This window comes from Oryzias latipes, chromosome 24 (genome assembly GCF_053564925.1).
Source record: "Oryzias latipes strain Hd-rR chromosome 24, Olatipes_Hd-rR_3.1".
NCBI lineage: Eukaryota > Metazoa > Chordata > Actinopteri > Beloniformes > Adrianichthyidae > Oryzias > Oryzias latipes.
In genome coordinates this window covers 9,771,324-9,788,630 of record NC_136260.1, presented here as the reverse complement: position 1 = coordinate 9,788,630, position 17,307 = coordinate 9,771,324, and the positions used below count along the sequence as shown (strand labels likewise).

The 17,307-nt window shown below is 38.1% G+C and overlaps 1 long non-coding RNA gene across 1 annotated transcript; it reads right to left on the bottom strand.

Annotated features, from left to right (window-relative positions):
- Positions 1-9,539: 9,539 nt before the first annotated feature.
- Positions 9,540-16,149, bottom strand: LOC144990013 (uncharacterized). Its single transcript, XR_013653936.1, has 2 exons — positions 15,178-16,149; positions 9,540-9,610 (listed from the first exon to the last, which is right to left on the bottom strand). It is a non-coding gene; the product is annotated as an uncharacterized LOC144990013 (long non-coding RNA).
- Between the last annotated feature and the right edge of the window lie 1,158 nt (positions 16,150-17,307).

Genomic DNA, 17,307 nt, shown 5'->3' with positions numbered 1-17,307 from the left:
TGCTAAGGACAACAAAAAGTTTATTTTTGCCGATCGTCTGAAACTAACATCAATCTGCTCGTCATCAAAAGGCGACCAAAACACAAAATGGTTGCTATGGAGATAGAATCAACAGAAAAGCCGCCATTTTGTAAAAATGGGGATTTTTTTTATCAACTTCTGACATGTAGTTCTCACCAATGGAGCATCATGTTTTTCTGAGTTAGTTGATGATGCTGATCGCAATGCTAGCACTTTTAGCCACATTAGCATAGCTAGCATAATTAGCATTTTAGGAAATGTGTTTTCCTTAGTCAGTTGATGATGCTGATCGCAATGCTAGCACTTTTAGCCACATTAGCATAGGAAGCATAGTTAGCATAATTAGCAAATGCAGTTTTGACTAGCCTTTATCAAAAGTAGGCAGTGAGGGCGGTGAAGGCGGCGGTGGTGCGTACAGTTGGGCGTGGAAGGCGGGTTGCGTCTGCGGGCCATACAACGCCGCTTGCGGCTTTAATTTAGATTTGTCTCATAATCTGGGTTACAATATTCCACGAATAATACATTTTAGAGGAGTCCTTGGAAACATTGCTGTCATGTGTGCATGTTAACATGTATGGTTGTGAACATTTTTAGAGCCAACGGGTGTGTTTATAACATTTGAGTTTGTGTGTGGACAAGCCCCTCCCCTTACAGATTTGTATTACAACCATCCAGCAACTTTTTGTTTTATGCTGCTTGATGGTTTTATCCCCCCTCTCTCTATAATCACCCTTTTACACCCCCCCTAACATCCCTCTCTCTTCTTCCCTCCTCTTCTTTACAAAAGGGGTTTATTTAGACCAGGGGTCGGGAACCTTTTTGGCCAAGAGAGCCATAAATGCCACATATTTTGAAATGTAATTTCGAAAGAGCCATACAATAATGTAGTGTCCCTTCCCCACACTGAGGCACGGAGACTTAACCTCTTTTAAATTTCTTTATTCCGATTACTGCAGACCGCAACAAACGCCGTTCAATTAATTCAGCAACTCCTGAATCTCTCCCGCCGAGACGAGAGCGCTTCTCCCAACTTTATATTTCCCTGCTCCCGCTGCAGCCCTCCCATTTCCCTGATTCGGCCCATAGCTGAACCCCATTGGTCCAAACTACCTAACAACAGGCTGAGCGACAGAACTGAGGGCCAATCAGATCTCTGCTTGACGCGTTCAATGAACTCCAGAACTTTTAACGCGGCCCAACAGCCATCCAACTCAGTCCGCGACAATTTGTTTAAAACTAAATATACAAATGAATGTGTGCATTTGATTTAATTTCAACATTTTTAAAGTACAATAAGTCTGTGGATTCTTTTTAATAACATTGTTATGCTGTTGCTAATAAATGATGAGTATTTCTCGTGGTGGTTTTGCTGATGGTCTAGTCTGGTTTATACGTGGTGAGTTTCTGCTTCATGCAGGCGTTGAGACTTTAAACGTGATCTTAGGTTGGTCTGAATGTTCTGTAGATGTGACAAAGACTGCTCACATGCAGACGGGGAGCCAAACATATACTCACACGCTGCAGTGAGTGACGGGCAGCGGGTTTTACGTTTTTACAATCCCTGCGCGATTCACCTGCTGCCTGTCCCCACAACACCTCAGCCCCCCCCTCTGCTTTCTCCCTCACACATCCCGTCCTCGCATCTGCGCGCTCTTTCTCAGAGATGGGAGCGCGCAGTTTTAGGCACGTCAATTCACAGGTTTCCAGCTGGTACAAACTCTGTGAAATAATAGATAATAGTAACTGATAGCGCTGGCGCAGATTTCTCTCTCTAAGCACTGCTACTACTGCGCGCCTCTGGCATCGCATCGCGCCCGAGAAGGACTGGTCTAATGAAAAAAAAAAAGTATAATTAAAGATTTGTCTGCGAGCCACATGTGACCATCAAAAGAGCCATATATGGCTCGCGAGCCATAGGTTCCCGACCCCTGATTTAGACATATTTTACATCTGGTATGTCAGAAGATTCATAACCCTTTTTGTAAAAGTAAAATATGTCCAACACAAGAGAGGTCTTCAGCTCTCATCTGTTTGCTCAACTGTTGGACAGGACAAGTAAAAAAACTGTCATAGCAGCTGCAGGGCAGCACAATCATCAAGTGTTCAAGGCCCATCCTGCAGAAAAGCAAGGTGACCAGGAGAGGGCAGAAAAGCCTGCAGTAGAACAGATAATGTAAATGAAAAAGCAAGAAAAATACATGTTTCCAGTTCTACAATATTATTAAAATTCTAAAAAAGACAATTTTCATGTCAAGTAGCTGATTTATTTTGACTTTTTCTTTTAATGACACAGAATATTCTAAACACTTCAGTGATGATAGATAATAATACTTTATTTACACCCATAAGGAGAAATTCTGTTTTCCGGTCCCGATCAAAACAAATCTAAACAAGGAACACATGAGACCAGGGGGGTATTCCAGGAAGCATGTTTAAACTAGCCTGACTTTAAGCCTGAACTCTGGCTGAAATCCGCCTGAACTTGCTTACTCTGGGTATGTCGGTTCCAAAAGACCGGATATGAGTTGGCGTAATTACTCTCGACTTGGTAACCCTGGGTTAACGCACGGTACATAAAGACATTCTCAATAGATCGCCGATTTCTGGAGTCACCATGGAAACGCGTGGAGAAAAAAAAACGAAAGCGCGACACTTGAGACGGAGGTGAGACGGAGTCCGAGATTTTAATGACGGTGGCTAGAAATTATAAGACCATCAAAAAAGTAACACGGCTGAAAGATAATTTAGTTAAATTCATTCAAACTCAATAATTGTTTATACAACTCAAATTTACGTATTTATCTAACTAAATGTCACATTACTTCATTAATCTTTTTTCCATCTTAATTACTTATATTTCTTGAACTCTCATATGTCTAAGTTTGAGCCGGCAGATATGCTCATTTTTATAACAATAAAAAGAACGGAAAAAAATGCACGGAGTGTAAAATTCATCACAGAATATTTCATCACTGTCATGACAAGTCTGGGTGGTAGAAGTGCTATATAAACTTATCATCCTTTACTTTACTCTCACCCATGGTGCAAAGACGTAAGCATAGTAGGAAAAAATAGCTCGGCAAAACACGATGAAACACAGTAAAACAGCTATACAACTACACACATTTTGTAAAAAACCCACACTTAAACCCAAATCCGTCCAGACAGGCAAAGGGAATGATATCCCAGAATCCCTTGCGGTGCCGATCTAACGGCAGCATCAAAGTTACACGTACTTCATTGAATTAATTTGAACGAAAGGAAAATAAATGTCTGAAAACTACGTGTTATTTTTAAGGTGACCTAACAAAAAAATGATTTATCTTAACTGAAGCAAATAATTAAGTTAGATCAAAGTAAAAAAGTTTATCTTTCCAACATCCATACGTGATCTCATCACCCTCTCATGGTGGAAAAAGTATTATCTGAGCTTTTTCATCCACTAAATCATCTTCAAATGGACACGCCATGCTGCTTCACCTCTCTGTAAACAAACTAATCTTCAACTAAACCTGCTCCGGACCAGGTTATGTTCAGAGCATGAGTTGCCATGGTAACTTGACCTACCCTGAAACATACCTCCATTTCTGGAACCGAAAGCTGAGGTTATCAACTTCCATAGCCTCAAACTTATCGTGGGAGCTAGCATAACCTGCTTTCTGGAATACCCCCCAGGTACTTCACCACAGCTCCCGCCGGTGACCAGAGGGGGAGACAGAGTTCTGATACTTACGGTAGTACACATACATACGGTCCCCCCAACTCCGGCTGGATGAAGCTCTTCTACTGGACTTTAAATATGTAGTTGTAGAGTAAGATAAATTTATTCTTCTCTATGAGTACTGGTAAATTGCCTGTCCGTCCTGGGGGAAGATCCCTCCTTCATGTGGGCACCCCTGAGGGCAGGGATGTCCAGTTTAGCTTAGTCAGTTTTTTAGTTCAATTTAGTATTTTCCTATTGAGTTCTATGTAGCCATGATCCTTTTGATTTTATGTTTTACTTCTTCAATTACCTCTACAAAGCCGATCGAGATGTCTGATGTTGTGAATTTGGGCTATACAAATAAAATCGAATTGAATTGAATACAAACAACAACAAACAAACAAAATGCAAGCATTTCCCACATGACCTTTGGCTATACTGTTTTTTATAATAATATATTTTAGATTTGTCTCATAATCTGGCTTACATTGTCATTGTGTACATGTTAACATGTATGTTTGTGAACATTTTTGGAGCCAACGGGTATGTTTATAACATTTGAGTGTGTGTGTGTGAACAAGCCCCGCCCCTTCTAGATTTGTATTACAACCATTCAACTTTTTGCTTTATGCTGCGTGATGGTTATGCCCCCCCCCCCCCCCCTCTATAATCACCCTCCTACAACCCCCCTCCCCTAACATCCCTCTCTCTTCTCACCTTTTCTTTAGAAGATGGGTTTATTTAGACCTACTGTACATCTACTACTGTAGACATACTAACTGTCATAGAAGCTGGTAACCCTTGTGCTATCCTAGGCACTTAAAATATACAAATGAATGTGTGCATTTGATTTAATTTCAACATTTTTAAAGTACAATAAGTCTGTGGATTCTTTTTAATAACATTGTTATGCTGTTGCTAATAAATGATGAGTATTTCTCGTGGTGGTTTTGCTGATGGTCTAGTCTGGTTTATACGTGGTGAGTTTCTGCTTCATGCAGGCGTTGAGACTTTAAACGTGATCTTAGGTTGGTCTGAATGTTCTGTAGATGTGAGAAAGACTGCTCACATGCAGACGGGGAGCCAAACATATACTCACACGCTAAACATTGGGAGTTGGGTCATTTAGACCCACTAGACAGTGCTCTGAACCTTTTTTCTTCAATGATTTGTGAACCTCACTGGTGTCCATGGATTACATGAAATCTTTTCACCTTTGTCATGGTAGGGAGAACACGTCAAAGTAATGGTTGGGTCATCTAAGATAGCACAAGGGTATTAACAGAAAGCCCATCCTGCAGAAAAGCAACATGACCAGGAGAGGGCAGAAAAGCCTGCAGTAGAACAGACAGTGTCAATGAAAAAGCAAGAAAAATACATTTTTCCAATTCTATAATATTGTTAAAATTCTAAAAAAGACAATGTTCGTGTCAGTTAGCTTATTTATTTCGACTTTTTTCTTTTAATCACACAGAATATACACTTCAATGATGATAGATAACAAGACTTTATTTACATCCATAAGGAGGAATTCTGTTGTCCGGTCCCCATCGCAACATATCAATAAAATGGAAAGTAAAATTAAAATAAATGCTTATAATGTTTCTAAAATATAGAAACTCCAACAATCCATTTAAAAATCCAATTGCTTATTGTAAAATCTTATAGCAGCCAGGATAAAAGATCTGCAGAACCTCTCAGTTCTGCAGCAGAGTGAGATAAACCTTTCACTCCGACAGCTTCTCTGAGAAGCCAACGTTTTTTTAGCAGTGGGTGATCTGTGTTGTCGAGGAAAGCCTGCATCCAGCTCTTCATTCTGTCCTCCACCACGAAAAAAAGAAAAACCTACTTTTAATTTGTACTGGTTTAGTTTTGTAAATAAACTCAAAAGCTTCCTAATCTCACATCAGCACACTGTGTTTTTTTTAAATGTCTTTGCATGTTTTGTGACCCCTCAAGAGGGACGTAACAAAGGGTGACAGACAAATTGCTGCCTTCAGAGCCAGAGGAAAAGTAAAAATCTGTTTTGACTGCTTGAGCAATCTGCACAATCTAAAGCTATGTTCACACCACCCTCAGCAAAGCGAGTTCAAGCGACTGCTTTCAATTAAAAGTCTATGCAAACATGTTTAAATGTGCGTTTGAAGCATTTACCTTCAAAACTCTTGCATTCATGTGTAGCAATACACATTTTCAAAACCGTTTTTAGGCTCTATGTGTAAAATGCATGGCACTGAACCTGAGTTGAAAATTAAACCAGGTTGAACTTTGATCAACCTGTCAGGTAGGGAGGGGCTGGTGAGCATGAAGTACCCAAAATGCAGAGACGGGAGGCACACTGTTCCAGGGCAAGAGGTTTATTACCTAAATAAATACAAAACAGGACTGACAAGACACAGGTGAACATGATCAGGAGAGATACAAGGGGACAAGGGAAGTAAAACTCAAAAGTATGACAAAACAGGAACCCTTCCAAAATAAGACAGGAAACAGAACTAAAACATGACAGAAACAAAATGAAGCAAAAAAGTAAGGCAAAGACACCCAAACCCTGACACAACCGGGGACTCTGATTTGTTATTGATGCATAGACGGAGTCCCTTTTTAATTTACAGAAGTGCCAACCGTTTGAGAATTAATCATGGAGGAAAAAACAATAAATTAAGGTAGTGGAATTACATGAGACCAAGTCTCTAATAAATCAGAAAGGAGTTGTGCAGGATAAAGCCATCTAATACACCATGGGCTACACAGACGTAACATGTCTGGTTTGGACATAATTTGTGGCAGAAGGACAAAAAAAGTAAACCTAAAAAACAATTTCCAGTAAATATGTCTGAGAGCTCAGAGCTTCCCTCACCTGTTCAGAAAACTCAAGGATAAATTCGTTTGTATTAAAAGAGTTTATCTCTTGAGTAAAAAAAAAATGTTTATCTAAAATGTAGAGGAATGTCTTCCTTTATCATTTTTCCTTGGATTTCTTTTAAGTTTAAATAAACCTGAAAAATGTTATAGTTTTTACAGCCTAAAAAAATCTTTAGCTTTAGTACAGTGTCTCCCCTGATCTATTATCCTACTACTATCCGACAGCTTTTCATTTGAAAACATTTGCAAAGAATTTTTCATTCTTTGCAAATGTTCCTTCCTTATTTTAGAAGCACTGGCCTAAAGTAATCTTTAGCTTTAACACACTTAACTTTCACAACCTCTGTCAATGCTGATTTTAAAACAATGAAATGAATCGTTTTTCTAGAGAAAACTGAGGAAGATTTTTTTTGGTCAAGGTATTATGGTTCTGTCCCGAAATGATGTGGTAACTGATGTAGTTAAGGAGGCTTTGCACATAAATTTTAAATTCTAGACTATTAACCAAAACAAGGTTAGTGGTTGAATAGGTTAACTTGTGAACATCATTTTTCATATGTGCATCAAAAAGATACATAAGGAAAACAACTCTAACATTTTTTACTTTGCTGGTATTGTTAGACGGAACTCACAAAAATGAGAATTTTTTTTTCAAAGCCAGAAACAGGAAGCTACACAGTAAGACCTGCTTTTTTGACCAGTGATCAGAACCAAACTAACACATTGAGTCTTAATATTTGAAAGAAGGTCAGTGGATCCCAGAGCTGCTGGCGAAGACCCTGGTAGGTTTTCTTCATCTTTTTGCTAGTAGTATTTTGTTTATCAGTGTCATCATGAGTTTTTGTTTTCTGGGTTCCATGTCATTTTTCGATGCACTCAGTGCTGCAGCTGCCTTCTTACACAGCGAGGACCTTTTAAAGTTTTCGTTTAAATGTAATTTACATTGTTAGAGCATTGCATTTTGGGAACAGCTGCATGAATCCACTCTTGTATGCATTTATCTCTTATCGATTATGTTGCAATACCTTTACAAAGATCTGAGCTTCAGTAACCGCTCAGTCAAAATGTTCATGCACATTTTAATCAACTGCCGACAAGTTGTAGCAAAAGCACAAGTCATCCTAAGGGTATGAGAGGGCGGGTGAGACGTACTTTTCTGTCTTTTGTAACCCTTGTGCTATCCTAGGCACTTTGCACACATTGGGAGTTGGGTCATCTAGACCAGTGTTTTTCAACCAGTGTGCGTGGGAGATGGTAAAGTGTGCCGTAGAGAAATTGCCCTCATTCACTGATCTCAAAACAATTACCATCTCCAGGAAATCAGCTCTTTGTTCATCCAAACAGGTCCTGATAAAACACAGAGTAGTTAGGAATGTAAAAGATCATAAAATACTTTTTTCTTTGTGTTTATTTGATTTTATTAAAGACATTTTGATAAGAATGACGGTAACGCGATTTAGCTGCAGCTATAACTGTTTTCTGAAAAGTCCCGCAGCTTTTACTGTCTCCACGACTCCACCAATCATTCTTGAAGGCTTAATCACATGTCATCAGTCTGACCAATCAGAAGTGTTTGAAGTCTTCACTTCCTTGTTCCAATTTAGCTCATAACTCTCTCAGTTCCAACAAAAACACCAGCTAAAGCTCGTCTTTAGCGGTGTAGCTTTCCACAGAATCCGGTATCAGACCGTGGAACAAGTGAACAAAACCATGAAGCTCAGAAGCGCTAGTCTTTCTGCCGTTTTTTCGCAGTTTTCGCACTACATCTCCCATGATGCATTGGCTTGAAAGGGACAGCGCCTCAGCGTACAATGAGTCGTCCTTGTTACACGTCTTGAAAACACAACGAACATACAGTTTGTATGTAACTTAACTTTTATTACATCTTTTAAAGAAAAACATCTGCAACTTCCTGCTTTTTCTGCCACAATTATCACAAAAATGCACGTCAGATTGCCGGGGGGGGGGGGGGGGGGGGTGGCTGTAGATCGATACAGTCCGAGTTTCTGCTTCTTCTTTTTTTGGGATGCTGGTGTGCTGCGGGGTTTTTGTCAAGGTTAAAGTGTGCCGTGGCTCAAAAAAAGTTGAAAAACACTGATCTAGACCCACTAGACAGTGCTCTGAGCCTTTTTTCTTCAATTATTTGTGATCTTCACTGATGTCCCTGGATTACATTAAATCTTTCCACCTTTATCCACCTTTGTCATGGTAGGGAGAACACGTCAAAGTAAGCGTGGGGTCATCTAAGATAGCACAAGGGGTTAAACATCCCACCCCCCCAAAAGGCCCATTAGTGCTGCTCAATTGCTCCTTGCACACCCGGTATAGGGCACCCTGCTTGTAGCTTATCTGTTAGAAATGAAGAAATCAGAGCATAGTTTGTGTTGTCATCCTACATGTGTCCTATGCTGTGAAGGCACAGCATAGGACACATAGGCATAGTATAGGATGTGAAGGCACATTGAAGAGAAGACTATATAGTAATGTCAATTAAGTCTTTATGTGTATTATAGCCTATATAGTTTACTTAGTTTTTAAAGGTTTCAGTGTATATAAAGCTTGATTTGGATAATTAATCATGAACTGGCAGGAATATAAAAACAAATAGAAGCTAAAGGAACACACATACTGTATATGTATATATACATAAAGGGCTACTGTAGAACATTCATTACTCATTTCTTGGAACTACAAAATTGTTTCCGTTTGCTCTGTAGACACTGACTCTTTAAAGTTTATTTCTCTAATATATTTGTGTGTTCACTAACACTGCTTCACTTCCCATCAAAACTTTTTTTGATAACAATTATTGAATGCTATCAGTGTGAAACCTCTGAACTCCTGATTATTTTGTGACTCTTAGGTCCATCATTTGTTTAGTGTTGGGCGTCATGGAGCAACTCAACTTGACTGCAGTAACTTCAAACATCTCCTCTTCTGAACTTCTCCCGTCTCCTTCCATGGACTCCAGAAGTGTGCCGCCTGCAGTGATTATGTCTCTCTGCTTCCTCCTGGGAGTCCCTGGAAACATTGCTGTCATCATTCTGAAGCCAAATTTTCAGCAGCTGTCCAGCATGACCCAGAATTTGATGCTGAATCTGGCCGTGTCAGACCTGCTCTGTCTGCTGACTCTCCCACTGTGGATTTACAGTCTGCTCTACAGCTGGATCTTTGGTCTGCTGGCCTGTAAAATCCTATCATATCTCATTTATTGCAGTCTTTATGGAAGTTTGCTGACTGTAGTTTTGTTGAGCTTTCAGCGTTACATGCTCATAGTGCACCAGCAGTTTAAGAAAAAAGTGAGATTGTGTCTGGTTTTGCTTTGGCTGGTTTCACTGATTCTTTCCATCCCTGCTTTGGTGGTTTCACAGGAAATCCCTGATAAGAACTGGGTACGCTGCGTGTTTCTATTGTCCTCCAGAACCCAGATGCTAGCTGTGAAGCTGACAGAGACTCTGGTGGGATTTGCTTCATGTTTTATTGTAGCATTTTCATACATTCAACTTTACAGGAAGGTGAATCGAGCAGCATTTCTTAACAACCCTCAGACATCCAGACTGGTTACCAGTATCATTATAGTGTTTTTTGTCTTGTGGATTCCATACCTCACAGTAAATGTATTGGTAATGGCAGCTCCTGCCTTACACAATAAGAGGCTTTACAAATCTCTCCCAAAGTTGCGGCGCATTATTGTAGCACTGACATTTATAAACAGCTGTCTGAATCCACTCCTGTATGCATTCACTTCTCACATTTGTAAATGTTAATTTTAAAACAGTGAGATGAGTAATTTCTCTGGATGTCACTGAAGAGGAATTTTTATTAGGTCAGAGTGATTTACTTTGTCATAAAAAAAGCTGCAGATGATGTGGTAACTGAGGCTTTGCCTATAAACTGTGTCATTTAACCACAACTCAGTTAGTTCAACGTGTTTTTGGTTTCCATAAATTGCTTTACTTGCAAACTTTTTCATGCATCTTGCATCAAGAGTAAATTACGTACTAAAGTAAAAGTAAATCATGCTAAAATATTTTGTATTCATGAAATTATTAGACTTGACATAGAAATATGATACAAGAATAAAGGAAATGTTATTTTTAGATTAAGGTTTGAAACAGGAAGCTCGACAGTCAGACCTTTCTCACATGAACAGTCTTTGAGAGTTGAGTCTTATTTTAATGTAATTTTTTAGTCAGGTTGTGTAAATAAATCACCTTGTATTTGAAGTGAATGCTTACTAACTTTTATCTGTCATCTGTTTTGATTAAAAACAAATATATTTTTTTCCTACTGAATGTTTGTTCTGTTTATTAGTTTGTTTTTGCTTATAATTCTTCATTAAATGAATTCATCAGTGTAGGATGAAGCTTAAAATGTTTGGATGATGCAAAAGGAAATGCTGTATGTGACAAAAATGTTAACAATAGTCTTTTTTACTTTTTGAATAAATAATTGTTTGTATTTGTTCGTAAATAATAATTTGTAATAATTGTTTGTAATTTTTTCTTCCTTTCAGTGTCCATTTTTTTATTTCACACCAATAACATTTACCTGCTTTTTTTGATCAATTAGAAGAGAGTTGATAGGACCTGGCACCTTTTTATGCTTTGGAATATTAAGTCTTTTCTGGGGGTTTTTACATTTTAGTTTTAATCTCAGCTTTGGGCCCTGACCGTTTTTTATCTAGGCTCCAAGACATTAGTAGATCTCTTTTTCAAGTCACAAGCAGTAATTACAAGAATTAAAGCCGCAAGCGGCATTGTATGGCCCCCAGACGCAACCCGCCTTCCACGCCCAACTCTACGCACCACCGCCACCCTCACCACCTTCATCGCCCACAATGTGTTCAGTTCCAGCCTTGGATGCATGCTTTTAATTTTCACTATAATATATTAAAAGGCATGGAAATTATAACAGTGCTAGCTCACCACACGCACGCCGTTCAAATCTACAACTTGTAATTGCAACTTTTTCTGCTTACCATGCCCACATTCCTTTATCGATCTTGTCGTGCGTATCATCATTTTGCTCAGCATGGGCAAGGGAATCGCATATTTCCTCTTCACGACATTCTGAAAAAATGTAGGAGCTAGCCAAGATGGCAACGGTTGCGAATTCACCATATGTACGTCGTTCAAAATCTAAAACTTCTAATTCCATCATTTTGTCCAAATCACTTTGCTATGGATGCCTGTGACATTACGAGACAATGGCAAAAAATGCCTAGGACGAGTTTTCGTTTGAAAGTGGCGCTAAAGGGGCTTTTTTTTTTTAATGCAGGATGGCGCCCTTTTCCCAAGGTCAAAGGTCAACGACACTTCTGTGGTATTTTTAGACTGGAGCTGGCAGCAAGTGTTTGCAATTGCGTGAAAATCGTTCAAACCAAAGTCTCGTTTTCCCAAATCGTGGGAAAACACAAAAATCTGCAATTCTCAGAGTTCGCCAAAAAATGGCCGCCAAGCCGTAGGTCGTGTGGCCGTCCCATAGTGATTTCAAAACTTCTATGGGATATCCCAACACGTGTGTTTTGGTTTCGTACAGTAACTGTATTTTATTTTCTTTTTTTTTCATTTTATTTTTTTAACTTGTCCTGTCCAACAGCTGGGCAGGCAGATGAGAGCTGGCGGCCCTAAATGTCTAAGGTGCGGTTAAAATTGGCGGGTAGGGTGAAGGGAGGACATCTGCTGCTTGTTGACAGTGATGTCCAAGCACCCCCCCCTACCAAGGGCCCTTCATGTCTAAGGTGCAAATAAAAGCGAAAGAGGGGGGGCCCACTCCATACAGCAACCATGGGAGGGGGGGGACCACTACCAAGTAGCCCCCCCCAAGGCGCATCGCAGGCTAAGCCCACCACCCCCTCACCCTAATATGAGGTTATATGAGGAAGCACTAAATGTAAAAAATATCACGTTTTTTTTTAATATTACACAAATAGAAATTATATTTTTATATTAGACTTTTGAGTGAAGTCCAAATAGTCTTATTACTTCATATGTACTTCCTGTAGATCAGTGATTCCTGTTTATAAGAGATACAACAGTAATGCCTTTAATGCAAATGCAGTCATATGGCACGCATTCCATTTATATTCATATGAATTTTTGTTTGTTTTTTGAGTGTTGCCTCTATGAAAGTTTGTGTTTTCTTGTCTATGTTTGTGCAGTTACTGCACTTTCCAATAAAACCTTTTCTAGTTAAGTCATTTTTGAGTACCACTTTTCTGACTATTCCTTGCATACCATTAAGTCAATAACATTGACACTAACATAAAACTGTGAACCCTTCATGATTGTGACTGATATGGGAGGCCATTTCCTGGAAAAGCTGACAGACATCTAGTTTCTGATTGTTGTGATAAGATCTTCAGACTAAATTAGTTTTAACTTTGTCACAGCACATGAGGCAACAAGAAAAGTTAGCATCCAGCCAGAAATTCATTTTTGCAGTGCAAATGATGTATTTTATGGATAAATTATTATGCTGGAAGTATAACAATACATTCACTAAGCATTATTATTCAGAGGAATGTAAATATGATCAGTGGAAAGAGCCAAAATAAATATAGTGGTGCAAAAAGAAAGTACTGTATAGTATGAAAATAAGAGATATGCCTTAAACCAGTGATTTCCAAACTGGGGGGCGCGCCGAGGTATTGCAGGGGGGCGCGGTGGAGTTTTTTTTTTTCATACTTTATTGACAAACAACATATTACAATAACAATGTGAATGTCTCAGGGGGAATTGAAATGTGTACATATTGCAGAAAAATATAAGAAATAAAACAAAAAGTATATAAATATATACACATACATATACAACATAAGACAAAAAGAATTAATACTTCAAAAATCTTTGGGGTTTAATAAATTTTAAAAATCTTTCAAAAATTAAATTAGTTCGAATTGCTTTTTGGTTTTGCAGATGTTTGATAATGGTAAATTACTGATTGATTTCACTCAAAAACTGCTGGAATTTAGGTTTGGAGTTTGACCATTTGGTTTTATGGATATGGAATTTTGCCAATAATAAAAACAATTGTGTAATGAAGATACAATCTTTGTCTACTTTGACATTAAGGTAACCCAGAATAATGTCTCTATCTAAAAATGTAACAGTTTTTTTAGTTATATTTCCAATATAGTTTCCCACTTCAATCCAAACGTTATTTGTATGTCTGCAGTCCACAAACAGATGATAAATAGTTTCCTCCTGAGTTCCACAGAATGAACAAAACAGGTCCATGTCCACAACAAATCTATTCAAAGTTTTTTCGGTAGGATATATACAATGCAATATTTTGAAGGACACCTCTTTTATTTTGTTATTTAGACAGTATTTATTGCTAATAGTCCAAACATAAGTCCATTTTATGTCCACAAATTTGAAATCCCAATAAAACCTCCCAGCAGCTAAGGTTGTGGTATGTAAATTTTTCTTATTTGCTTATTGGAAACTGAATTAACACAAATATCCACATTGTCCAAAAAAATTGTCTGTGTTCTTAATTGACTTGTGTTATAAAGCCCTTTAAACAGTTGAAGTAGACTGGTTGGAATGGCATCTAACACTATTGCACATTCTCTGGGTGGAACAGGAATACCGAATTTTAAAAGAAATTCTTCATACGTCAGAAGATGTCCATGAGAATTGAAAAGTTGTCTGATTAAAACAATATCATTATCATAACATCTAGGAAAAAAAGTGATTTATTCTTGTATTGTACATTACTTTTATTCTAAATACAACAAGTTGTTGGAGAAAAATTATGTTTATAAAGGAGTTTCCAGGCCAGCAGGGCTTGTTTGTAAAAGTTTGAAAGTTTTGTGGGTAATTTTTCAATTTTACAATTACATTTTAGCAAGAATTTAATGCCTCCCATTGTGTCAAATATATATTTAGGAAATGCATTCGAGATATTGTCTTCCCCTTTCAATAAATTACTTAACCACTTTATTTTAAAAGAGTTGTTTAAAGTTTCAAAGGTTAATACATCCATGCCTCCATTTTTTCTGGTGTTACATAAAACAAATTTTGTTCAAGTAATGACATTTTTTCCTCCAAATAAAATCAAATAATGTTTTGTTTAATAGGTTACAGATGTGTTTTGGCATTTCTAAAGACAGAGACACATAGACAGATCTAGAGATTCCTTCAGCTTTAGATAACAGAATTCTACTGTTCAGAGAAGGATTTCTCATTAACCACATGTTATAAGGCACGGTGGAGTTTAGAAACAAAGGATTTGTATGTTTGTGTCGGTGTGTGGGGGGGCTCGAAAATATTCTAATCTTCAGAAAGGGGGGCCCTGCAGAAAAAGTTTGGGAACCACTGCCTTAAACAGTACAGAGAAAAGCTAAGTACTGTTTAAAATGAAAATAAGATGTATGCCTTAAACAGTACAGAGAAAAGCTAAGAACAGTGGGGCAAATGAGCAACAGATGCAGGTTATCCAATGAAAAGGCATCAGCATACATGAAATAATTTAAATGACAATAAACGGGGAAGTTAAGTACTATCAGTGCTATACATAAGATGTCTAGCATGCGCTGATAAATAATTTGTAAACTGTACAAATAAAAGATGACTTACTGAAAAAGTTTGGTCTTGCTGGGAGTTGTAGTATGGCTAAAAGTCTGAGGACAGCTCCCGCCGGTGACCAGAGGGGGAGACAGAGTTCTGACTTCTGATGGTAGTACTGTACACATATTTTCAGGATTTAGGGACAACAAACAAACAAAATGCAAGCATTTCCCACATGACCTGTGGCTCTACTGTTTTTATAATAATATATTTTAGATTTGTTTCATAATCTGGGTTACAATATTAAACGAAAAATACATTTTAGAGGAGTCCCTGGAAACATTGCTGTCATTGTGTGCATGTTAACATGTATGTTTGTGAACATTTTTGGTGCCAACAGGTATGTTTATAACATTTGAGAGTGTGTGTGTGGACAAGCCCCACCCCTTGTAGATTTGTATTAGAGCCATTCAGCAACCTTTTGTTTTTTGCTGCTTGATGGTTTTATCCCCCCTCTCTCTATAATCACCCTCCTACACCTCCCCCTAACATCCCTTTCTCTTCTTCCCTCCTCTTCTTTACAAAAGGGGTTTATTTAGACATATTTTACATCTGGTATGTCAGAAGATTCATAACCCCTTGTTGTGAAAGTAAAATATGTCCAACACAAGAGAGGCCTTCAGCTCTCATCTGTTTGCTCAGCTGTTGGACAGGACAAGTAAAAAAACTGTCATAACAGCTGCAGGGCAGCACAATCATCAAGTGTTCAAGGCCCATCCTGCAGAAAAGCAAGGTGACCAGGAGAGGGCAGAAAAGCCTGCAGTAGAACAGACAATGTAAATGAAAATGCAAGAAAAATACATTTTCCCGGTTCTATAATATTTTTTAAATTCTAAAAAAGACAATGTTCATGTCAATAAGCTGATTTATTTAGACTTTTTCTTTTAATGACACAGAATATTCTAAACACTTCAGTGATGATAGATAATAATCCTTTTTTTACACCCATAAGGAGAAATTCTGTTTTCCCCTCCCCATCAAAACAGATCAATAAAATTGAAAGTAAAAATAAAATAAATGCTTATAATGTTTCTAAAATATAAAAACTCTAAAATCCCATTTTAAAATCCAATTGCTTATTGTAAAATCTCATAGCAGCCGGGATAAAAGATCTGCAGAACCTCTCAGTTCTGCGGCAGTGAGATAACCTTTCACTCCGACAGCTTCTCTGAGAAGCCAACGTTTTTGTTGCAGTGGGTGATCTGTGTTATTGAGGAAAGCCTGCATCCAGCTTTTCATTCTGTCCTCCACCATGAAAAATAGAAGCTTTTACCTTCAAAACTCTTGCATTCATGTGTAGCAACACACATTTTCAAAACCGTTTTTAGGCTCTATGGGCAAAATGGATGGCCACTGAACCTGGGTTGAAAATTAAACCAGGTTGAACTTTGATCAACCTGTCAGGTAGGGAGGGGCTGGTGAGCATGAAGTACCCAAAATGCAGAGACGGGAGGCACACTGTTCCAGGGCAAGAGGTTTATTACCTAAATAAATACAAAACAGGACTGACAAGACACAGGTGAATACGATCAGAAGAGGTACAAGGGGACAAGGGAAGTAAAACTTAAAAGCATGAAAAAAATAGGAAACCTTCCAAAATAAGACAGGAAACAGAACTAAAACATGACAGAAACAAAAAGAAGCAAAAAACAAGGCAAACCCTGACACAACCGGGTACTCGGATTTGTTATTGATGCATAGACGGAGTCCCTTTTTAATTTACAGTTTACCGTTTGAAAATTAATCATGGAGGAAAAATTAATAAATTAAGCTAGTGGAATTACATGAGACCAAGTCTCTCATAAATCAGAAAGGAGCTGTGCAAGATAAAGCATCAAATGAATACACCATGGTCTACACAGACGTCACATGTCTGATTTGGACATAACTTGCGGCAAAAGGAGAAAAAAAAGTAAACCTAAAAAACAATTTCCAGTAAATATGTCTAAGAGCTCAGAGCTTCCCTCACCTGTTCAGAAAACTCAAGGATAAATTCGTTTGTATTAAAAGAGTTTATCTCTTGAGTAAAAAAATGTTTATTTAAAATGTAGAGGAATGTCTTCTTTTATCATTTTTCCTTGGATTTTTATTTCTTTTACGTTTAAATAAACCCTTAAAAATGTTATAGTTTTTACAGCC